We start from the raw sequence: 9,843 nt of genomic DNA on the forward strand, positions 1-9,843 counted from the left end.
GATGCTTACTGAGTACGGCTATTAGGAACTCAGAAAAGGGCCTGGAGAGATGGCTCAGCCGTGAAAGGCTAGGCTCACAACCCAAAGTGTAAGAACTCAGAAAAGGCTGGGACTGTGAAGCCTGTTCAGCTCTATTTAATACTTCATCTTCTGGACTGACTTGATCATGGAAATCTCCCTCTCAAATCCATTCAAATCTCTTGAATTCTTTGAAACATTGTCTAGAAAAACACTGAGTTCAGGTCTCTCTCTTTGTTGCAAAAGGTGCACAAGAGTGTTAACAGGGTAAATGAATATGCTCTAAATTAAGCAGTGAACATGAACTTAAGAGTCTAGATTTTTCACAGCCCCCATACACTTCATTAGAAACTTTGTCCACAGTGAGCTAAGCCCTTGCTCTACCCATTCTCCCTCTCCCATGTGGCCAGATGTGCATGGAAGCACCAGGAAGGGAATCAAGACTGTCACCTCTGGTTCCGGACTATGTAAAAATATATGTTGCTGGTGTTCTGATTCTGACATAGGGCTGACAGGAGAAACTCAGAACTCTGGGATTCAACAGGGGCTAGCCACTTTAGGCTCTGTGTCTGTTTGTTCATTTGGACAGGCTTTCATTACGTAGCCCAGGCTAGCCTTGAAATTACAGTCTTCCTGCAGCCTCCTTGGTGCTGGGTTTACAGGTATGCACATTGCATTGAGCCTTAGACTGTGTCAGTTATAAAGGACTGAGACCACCTGACAAACCTGAGACCATCTGGTCGCAAACCGTCCGCCACCACCCATCCTCCCCCAAATATGATGTTGATGTTTATGCAGTCGGGGGAAAATATGTGTTAAGTGTGTCACAGGTCCACAGTCCCTTCTCTAAACTCTTGGGACAAGTGTAACATCAAATTCTGCCCTTCAAAGAAAGATAATTAGGTGTATATGGCACAACTGGGTAGTTCCCGTCCCAAATCTACAGGCAAATATTCCCACAGTGAAACGTGAATATCCACAATAAGAGAAAGAATAAAATCCATTTGCAGTTTGCAAACATTTCAGGTCAGGCTTTGTGTACATCTAGGACCTAATTTATTTTAGAATCTCCTAGCTGTCTGGGCTATGAACCGGATCATGCAAGCCTTTAGTGGGGACACTTGCTACATGGAAAATCTCTGTATTTCTAATAGATCCAAGAGCTTCTCATCAAGACGAGGAAAACTCACATCTCCAGCGTACCAAGTTCGATATTCTTACTGCGAACAGTGTATTTCCCAGTGTGAGCTGGGCCAAGGCTCCTTGGATATGGCTATGGCAATAACCTGCTCTGCCTGGATCTGGAATTTGCCGTAAGAGGAATCTGTATTTTCCTGTGAAGAACACACTGCTGCATCTTCCACCCCACCGACCTGAAGGAGGGAGTTTCCAAAGTAGACGCTAGAAGAACAAAAACCAATAAATTTTCCAAATTACTGAAAAGCCTGCTGTGCTGTGTGAACTCAGGTTCAGTCACATGACGTTGGTCCAGTGGCATTGGCACATTGGTAGGTTTCTCTCCTCTATGACTTCTGCAAACTTAAACAGCATTGTGTCTGAGTTATGGCTTGAATGCTTCAACGTCTAACCTTAAAAAAAAAAAAGTCAAGCGCAGACTCCCATCTTCCAGTTTTCAGGGGCCAGCACAATTTTACTGCAGTTCTCATAACACATTTGCCTTAATTACTAAAGTATACACGGACACAACATGGAATCCTTGGCCAGAGTACTAATCACACAATGATAGGCGTCCCCACTCCCACTGTGAGACCTGTAACTATACAATCTAGTGTGCTATTGCAATATAATACTGGAGGATTTTGCTTATAAAATAGCTGTGGTTTGCCCATTAGTATGGAAGCCAAGTTGAAACAGCAGGATGGTAACTTCTCCCTACCAGACCATAGGCACCCTGACGCAGCTCCGACACTGGTGTGACACTGTGCCTCGCCCATCAGCCTGTTTGTATTCCTGATTGCTTTCAGAGACCTGCAGACTTAATAGCTCACTGGTACCTGAATCATCCACATCTGTGCTCAAGTCCTTCAGAGCCAGGTCATGGCAATTCGGCCCAGACTTCTCAGAGAATAGGCCAATTATATTATGTCACCCGAAACCGAATCTCACCAGATCATTGGGCCTATTAATCTCAAAGGGGAATTTCCTGAACCTCATACCCAGCTGGGGCTTTTGGACAATGAGTTCCTCTCCATTCATCTGTAATTCCTGGAAAGGCTAAGGTGCCAATTGTGGCTGTATGTATTTCTGTCCAAGTCTTCCACAGTGACTCTGCAAGGCAGCTGTGGTTGCCTGGCAAGGAAATGTCAGTCCTGAAGGCAACTTGCATCCAGCAACCAGGTGACACTTGCCTTTAGGAAGGGGGGTGGGCATCATGGCTAATACAAAGAGCATCTGCAGGATGTACCAGTCATCTTCTAGTGACTGTAACAAATGCTCAAAGCCACCAAATTATAATGACACTTTGGGAGGCTTTAATTCATAGTCCAATGACCCCATTGCATTTGGGCCTATGGTGAGGCAGTGTCTCATGATAGCAACACACAGAGAACAAAGCTGCTCACCTCCTGGTAGGTAAGCAAAATAAAAGACGACGAGGAGACCCAGGGTTCCAATATCCTGCTTAAGGATGTGATCCCAATGGCCTAACATCTTTGCATCGGATACTACCTCTTGTTATTGTTGTGGTTTTGTTTTGAGACTAAGTCTTTCAGTGTAGCTCAGGCTAGCCTCAAATGATGTGGGATTCGCCCCCTGTATGCTGTGAATATGTTTTATTACCATTAACAGAGCATCTAGAACACACGAGCCTTAGAAGATCCACCCTGGCTTCCTGGCCCACCCACCAACTCCTTCATCTTACCATCCTTCGTCTTACCACTGGGTGTCTTCTAGTCCCAGTACTGTATTTAGAAATGCTTGTTTAGAAATCTTAAAAATCAGAACTTAGCATTGAAATATCTAATAAAAATGATTGACAGATTTCTCAGGTCCGGACTTTAAAAATGAAGGAACAATGATCAGGCACTGGGGCTGTGGCCACAGGCAGCCTGGCAGTTATATGGGCTGCAGCTGATGCCTCCACAGGCACAAGGCTGTGACAAGCTCATCACAACGCTCCATGAGGAATAGTCTAGAATCAGACACCTTTGACCTCTCCCTGTGCACTACAGTTTTTCTGCCACTTGCAGGAAGGTGGCCAGAGTGACCTAAAAAGATAGAGGACAGAACCCCCAGCCCCAATTTAGACCTGTGGGTGCCAGAGACCTTGTAAGGAGCTGAGTCCTAGTGACTGAAAAATGAAAGTCGATCCTCTTTCTAAATATAAAAAACAATTAAAGACTTATCATTTAGGAAAGAATAAATCTCCATCTATAGAACACTTTCAAAATGAGAAATTATAGAACTTGAGGACGGATTGGTGGTTACTCGGGTTCATCTAGGGACGGGGCGGTCAGGGGAATGTGCCCTCAAAGGATATTGGGACTTGTACCCTTGCCTGACTCTTTATTTTCCAGGGGACATAGAGGGAACGAGTTTGCTCCACCACCGAGCCCCACTATGAGTACTGCCTCACGACAGGTTCCAAGCATCGGTGCCAGGGGTTCAGAGAAACCTGTGAGAGCCCCACATGAAGCAGTGTGACGCTGTCACACACCCACCCCATCTGCTGGGCAGTAGCAGTGGGATACAGCACCGAGGAAGACCACAATCACGAGAAGAGAACACACTAGGATGGGCTAGGCAGCTGGAGGCATTTCCAAATCATCAGCATCTGTTTCTGATGGCTCCTCTATGTACCAGCCCAGCACCATTTGAGGAACACCTGTGCACATAAAAATGAGCGCAGGTAAAACTGTGAGATCTGGATGACCTCTGAAGGACACCAAGGCCAGGGAACTTGCACCCTTGCCTGACATCATTCTAATTCTGTAAGATACTACCTGGGGGAAACCGAGTACATGTTTACAGGACCTTGTCCAACATTCTGCAACTTCCTATGAATCTATAATTACCTCATAATAAACACATTGAAATGGCTGAATCTACGAATGAGCTGCTCTAGTGATTTGTCCAACAGTCATAGTAAGCACAGATATACGGACAAACCACAACTACTATTAATATCAGCCATTCTGATCTGTTTATTCTCCATGTATCTCACTATGGATAAGGTACGTTCCTATATTACAATCAGCATTTTGTGAGACTCCAATCACAGCAGTTCTCAACCTTCCTAATGCTGCGACCCTTTAATATAGTTCCTCATGTTCCGGTGACCCTCCCCAACCATAAAATTATTTTCATTGCTACTTCATGACTATAATTTTTACTACTATTATAAATTGCAGTGTAAGTATTTTTGGAAGAGAGGTTTGTCAAGGCTCACGACCCACAGGTTGAGAACCAACGCTCCAGAGCCCCCCTGCATGTTGTTTCTAGACGGAGCACTTCTGGGGGCTGCACAGTACTCAACCTGCACAACAGCATGCAACAGCCCCTCCTCCGGCCAGTCACTGCGAAGGGATAAACCTCAATGTCTTGTTGCTGGTTTTCTTATCACTGTAGTTTAATGATTTATTCTACTTTGCAAATGGTTCCGTCTTTCAAGCTAGCCTGATTTGGCAAATACCAGCATTGATATCTTGATTACAGAGAACTCGCAGGTTCTCAATCTGCAACTGCTCGAAGTTCAGACGCGAAACAGTTTTTATCAACTGACCCTTTATTGAACACTTAGTACTGGCCGAAAGGATTGCTTTTTGCACACGTCAGTAACCTCAGCATTAGGAAGCCTGTGGCAGGGAGAGTTTATAAAAACACAGAAGCCATGTGTGTTGAGGCCAACAGAAGCTTCTTAGTGCCAAAAGTAAATAAATAAAGCTCAATTTCTGCATTAGAGTTACTCTAACTACAATCAACCCTATGTCACATGATCATTTGTCCCTTGATATCTTTAGCGTTGGTCCCTGCACCCACACAGTCACCAAGATCTGAGATGGTCCAGTCTCTTCTGTAAACGTATGTGATTTGCATATGAGTGATGCAGTCTCGAAAATACTTTAAACCACCTCTAGATGGCTCATGATAAATAACACAGGGAAACGTTATGTAATTTTTCTTCTGGTATATCATTCAGGAAATAATAACAAAGGGAGAAGTCTGTACATGACCAGTACAAACCTAGCTTTGTTCTGAATATTTTCCATGCGCAGTGGTAAACTCTAAGACAAGACCCAGTACTCAGTATCCAACCATCGCCCTTGGGTGGCTGGGGACATCTGTTGTTCAATCCGTTGTTGTGTAGGCTACTTGTGATTATACCGTTCACAGTGGAGTCAGTCACAAGAGAAACCCAATATGGCCCAGCAAGGAGATACAGATTCCTTCTGAGGCAACTGAGTCATGGCTAGGATGGGGAAGAGGTCGCAAGGGCAGACAGAAAAAGATCTGGACAGGAGAGGCAGGCTTGAGTGTGTGACTCACATGGGGCTCCCCATTGTCAAGAGGGTGGGGCACATAGAGCATGCCCAGGGCCGCGGAACCCACACCCAACAGCAGCTCTTCCCTGCTCTGCTCCTCCCACCCCAAATTCCCATCAGGTGTAAGGGATGCATACAGCTGCTTCTTCAACAGCAAGTTGGCACAACGCCTCCGGTGAGCTCAGGCTTGGCACTTTCTCCACACTCATAACAGGAGCCTAACCGTGAAGGGTTTGAGAATGAATAGGAGAGGGTGGGGCAGGGTGACCTTTATGGTCCAGGATCTCGAGACTTTCCTGGCGCAGCTTTCATCTCAACACATGCACTCACCCCATATGAGACACACACCATACACATACATATACGCCATATGCATACACACAAACCACGCATGTACACACACACATACAGACTACATGCCATACACCTTGCACACACACTTACCACACACACAGTACACATACCCCATGACACATACTACGTATACCAAATAAGGCACCACAGATCACATGTACTATATACCTACCACAAACAACAAACACACACACAGACATACATACACACACACAACACACACAAACACTACACCATACCACACCACACCAAGATGCTCACACATTCCTGGAATTTTTCTGTTGAGTCCACCCCCCTAGACTTTATGATTCGGCCTTGAAGACGAAAGAAAGACACATTATTTAAGAGACAAAAAGAAAGGGAAACTGGACCAGGGACTGGAGGAGTCTCTTTAGCCTTCCTAAACTACAAGTCTGTACCACAGCTGCACGCTTCCCAGCTGTGTGACCTTGTCCCTCTGTGCCTTACTGGCCTCATTTGTAAATGAAGTCCATTGAAAATGAGGCTGAGGAGGAGGATCATGATCTCATGGGATTTGGAGGAGGCTTGGGGATGTCGGTGTGCATGAAAAACACAAAGAAGTGAAATACACACAAGAGTGTTCAACACTCCAGAGACAGTCTTACACACTCTGGCTAGAACCCTTGCTCACGCCCCAGAAATTCAGCCCTGCCCCCCTTAACCCCCCCCCCTCATCTCTTCCTTCTCCTTCCAGCCCAGCACCTTTCCACTCTTGCCCTTCCCTGCCAGGAAGCATCCTGGCTCAGGATTGAGCACAGGGCTCTAGAGTTTGGCTGCTCTGGCTTATGCCCTTCCCATACCCCACGGGCACGTGTGTTAAGAACTGGTCCCCACGATGCTTTGGAAATGGAGCCTGGTAGGTGGAAGTGAGTTCACTGAAGGAAGTTACTGAGATTCCAGCCCTTCTCCTTCCAGCTCCTCCACTTCCTCCTCTTCCTTCACTCCTCTCCCCTCCGTGTGTGTGTGTGTGTGTGTGTGTGTGTGTGTGTGTGTGTGTGTGTGTTTGACTACTATGAACTGGGTAGTCTCCTCTGTCACGCACACCCTTCATGATGTGCTGGCTCCCCACAGGTCCCAGAGCAATGACCCAAATGACTATGAACCGAAAGCTCCAAAGCAATGACGAAAACAAACCTTGCTTTCTTGTACTTTGACTGCTCTCAGGTGTCTGTCCACAGTGACAGGAAGCTGACCAACACACTGCATCCCTGCCTCGCTTAGCCAAACACTGGCACTCCTGTGCATGTGGCTGCTACCCTACCTCCTGGTCCACGGCCACTAGGATGCAGAAGTAGGTGGGCAGGCTGTCCTGAAACCAACGTAGAGGAGCAGCCCACTCGGGTACGAGATTCCTACACTCTGGATTGCCTAATTCCGCAGTCACTCAGGTTTCTTCCCCAATCCTCTGTCCTCCCCATGGACAGGCCCCGAGAGCTATCTGGAAATGCGCATTTACGGTCTCCCTCCCCAGCCTGTGTTCGGAGCCCTCCTCGGGTCACCCTCCTGACAACCCCGTGACTCCTCATCTCTCCTTGATCCCCTGCCTTTCCCAGGAGCGTGTGACTCGAGGAACAGTGTGGTGCTGTGCACATCAAAGGCAGCGGACACACAATGGGGAAGGAAGCGGAAGAGAAGGAGGCGCGTTCGGAGCGGAGGCCCGCCTTCCTGTCTAGCCAAAGCTGAGAGACGGTTGGTTATTCTAACAATTGAAGATCTAGAATGCCCGGGGTCCCCAGAAAAAAATCTGCTGCTGATGACCACGGGAGGGAGATTTACTTGAGTTTTCTGGGCCTCCATTTATTTGCTGGTAAAGCAGGCTTCTCACAGAGTGTAGTAGAGATGGAAAGGCCCAGAAAAGGGCTGAGCATCTCCCAGGGCACCTGTCTCTCAAGGTAAGCTCGCTCTCTCTCTCTCTCTCTCTCTCTCTCTCTCTCTCTCTCTCTCTCTCTCTCTCTCTCCCAGGACACCTGTCTCCCAGGTGAGCTCTCTGTGAGGGAGTCAGCATTAAGGCCTGGAAATGCCAGGTCTTGTCAACTGATAGCCACTGACCAGGTCTGCTTCCTGGAGCCTTCCAAAGCAGAACTGTCTGAAGAAGCAGGTAAAATGAGTTGCAGGAAACTCGTGTTCCATCCCTAACTATCAAACCGTCAAGAGACTGCGGTCAGAGGGAAGGATGACCACAGAAGCACTTTGCTGGAGGCTTGTGTGGATAGACAAGGTTGTTTCCCATACCTCCCGCCCCCCCCACCCCCACATACTCTTTTTCCACAAGAAGGATGAGAAGAGAGCCCACAGCACAGACTGGCAGGAAAGCCCCAGTCTCTTCCACACTGGCCAGCAGTCTGGGAAGTCAGTTGAACAATGGTGGAACTCATCCTGCAAAGGGCAGGCAAGAGGGTGACAGAAGTCCACCCACCCCCATGTCCTACAGCTCCCAACCCCCAGGGGACAGACATGTCTGTGTCTAGACCGAGCAGAACCTGACTGCTTCACAAGAGAAAAAAATGGGGCAGCCTAAGCCGTTCTCCGGCTTGAACAAAAGGCAAATATCCTAGACATGGCAGTCCAAACACCCTGGCCTTGTCCGTCTCACTGTGACGTCAGCGTATGAGCCAGGTGAAGGGCAAAGCCACGCCTGGCTTGGCCTCTCTCTAGAGTCCCTGACTCAGCCAATCAGGCCTCACCAAGAAGGAACCTTTGTGACAGGAGTCCCAGAGTCACAGGCTCTGGTGTTACTATTTTTTCACATTTGTCAAATGCCATGGCACACGGAGTCCACGGGGGAAGCGGGGGTGGGTAGGTTTGGTGGGCTGGCACGGCAAGAGATAAACAGATGCGTGGCATTCCAGAGCTCTGAGCGAAGACGCCCCTGCAAGCCGGGGAGCTGCTCGTGTGTGTGTGTGTGTGTGTGTGTGTGTGTGTGTGTGTGTGTGTTGTCATCTCTAGCACTGTTCTCAGAACTTTCCACCCCGCACTTGGCAAAAGGATAAATCAGAACCTGACGACTTCTTGGCTACGGTCACCCTCTGCCATGAGTGTCAGCACTGCCAGGCACTCCCTGGGGACATGCTTGGCTCCTTCATTTCAAGCACACAGTAATAAAAAGACAGCTGGATGCAGGGAGATGGCTGGAGCCTTCTTTCCAGTCACAAACTTGGACCCGCCTATCCCCTTCCTCCCAGGGTAAAGCCAGTGAGGGTTTTATACTGGCACAGAAGAAAAAAAGTCAAGAGCGTTGAAAGGGACCAGGGAGGTGGTGTGTGAGTGCATGGTAAAGGAAGGAAATGGAAGGGCCAGAAACCGAGCCAGAGAGGTAGTATTCCTGGGTCCTGCCGCCTTTCATCACCCATTTCCTCTCATGCTCTCGTATGGCTCACCCCTGCTCAGGAGCAATATGGGGCTGCAGGGGTGTGAGGCTCACCCTGCTCACCCCTGCTCAGGAGCCATGTGGGGCTGCAGGGTCATGAGGCTGAGGGACCTAAGACTATGGAAGGAGGCAGTCTCAAGCTTCACTTCTGCTTCCCCTCTGACTTTAGGTTCCTCTCCAGTAAAATAGAGTTTGGGCTTAGTAGGTACTCAAAGGTGCCACGAATTCTCTGTATGTGAGCAGTCTAGCCTTGGGTATGCTTAAATGCAGGATGCAATGCCCTCTGGATGCAATGTAACACCCTGGGTGCAGCGCAAGACATGTTGCCCGCAAGGAAATGAAATAACCCGACTTCAATACAACACCCTCTGAACCAACGCGGCCCTCCTGGATGCAAGGCGGTGCCTCCCAAGCTTGTTGCGATGCCTGTTGATTTCAGGGTGATGTCCCTGAAGACAAGGCTAGCTCCCTCCTGAGGTAGTGACCTGGAAAGACAGCAGGGTTGTCTGTGATTCACCCCCTAGCAAAAGCTCATCCCCACCCATCCTCACGCACAGGGCCTTGCCACGTCCCGTGGGTTTG

The 9,843-nt window shown here is 48.3% G+C and overlaps 1 long non-coding RNA gene across 1 annotated transcript; it reads left to right on the top strand.

Moving 5' to 3' along the window:
* The first annotated feature begins 7,077 nt into the window (after positions 1-7,077).
* On the top strand, positions 7,078-9,017 carry LOC148119877 (uncharacterized). The gene is made up of 3 exons (XR_015734938.1): positions 7,078-7,235; positions 7,448-7,583; positions 7,857-9,017. It is a non-coding gene; the product is annotated as an uncharacterized LOC148119877 (long non-coding RNA).
* Positions 9,018-9,843: the final 826 nt, after the last annotated feature.

The sequence above is a fragment of the Myodes glareolus genome, chromosome 14 (genome assembly GCF_982192425.1).
Source record: "Myodes glareolus chromosome 14, mMyoGla1.1, whole genome shotgun sequence".
NCBI lineage: Eukaryota > Metazoa > Chordata > Mammalia > Rodentia > Cricetidae > Myodes > Myodes glareolus.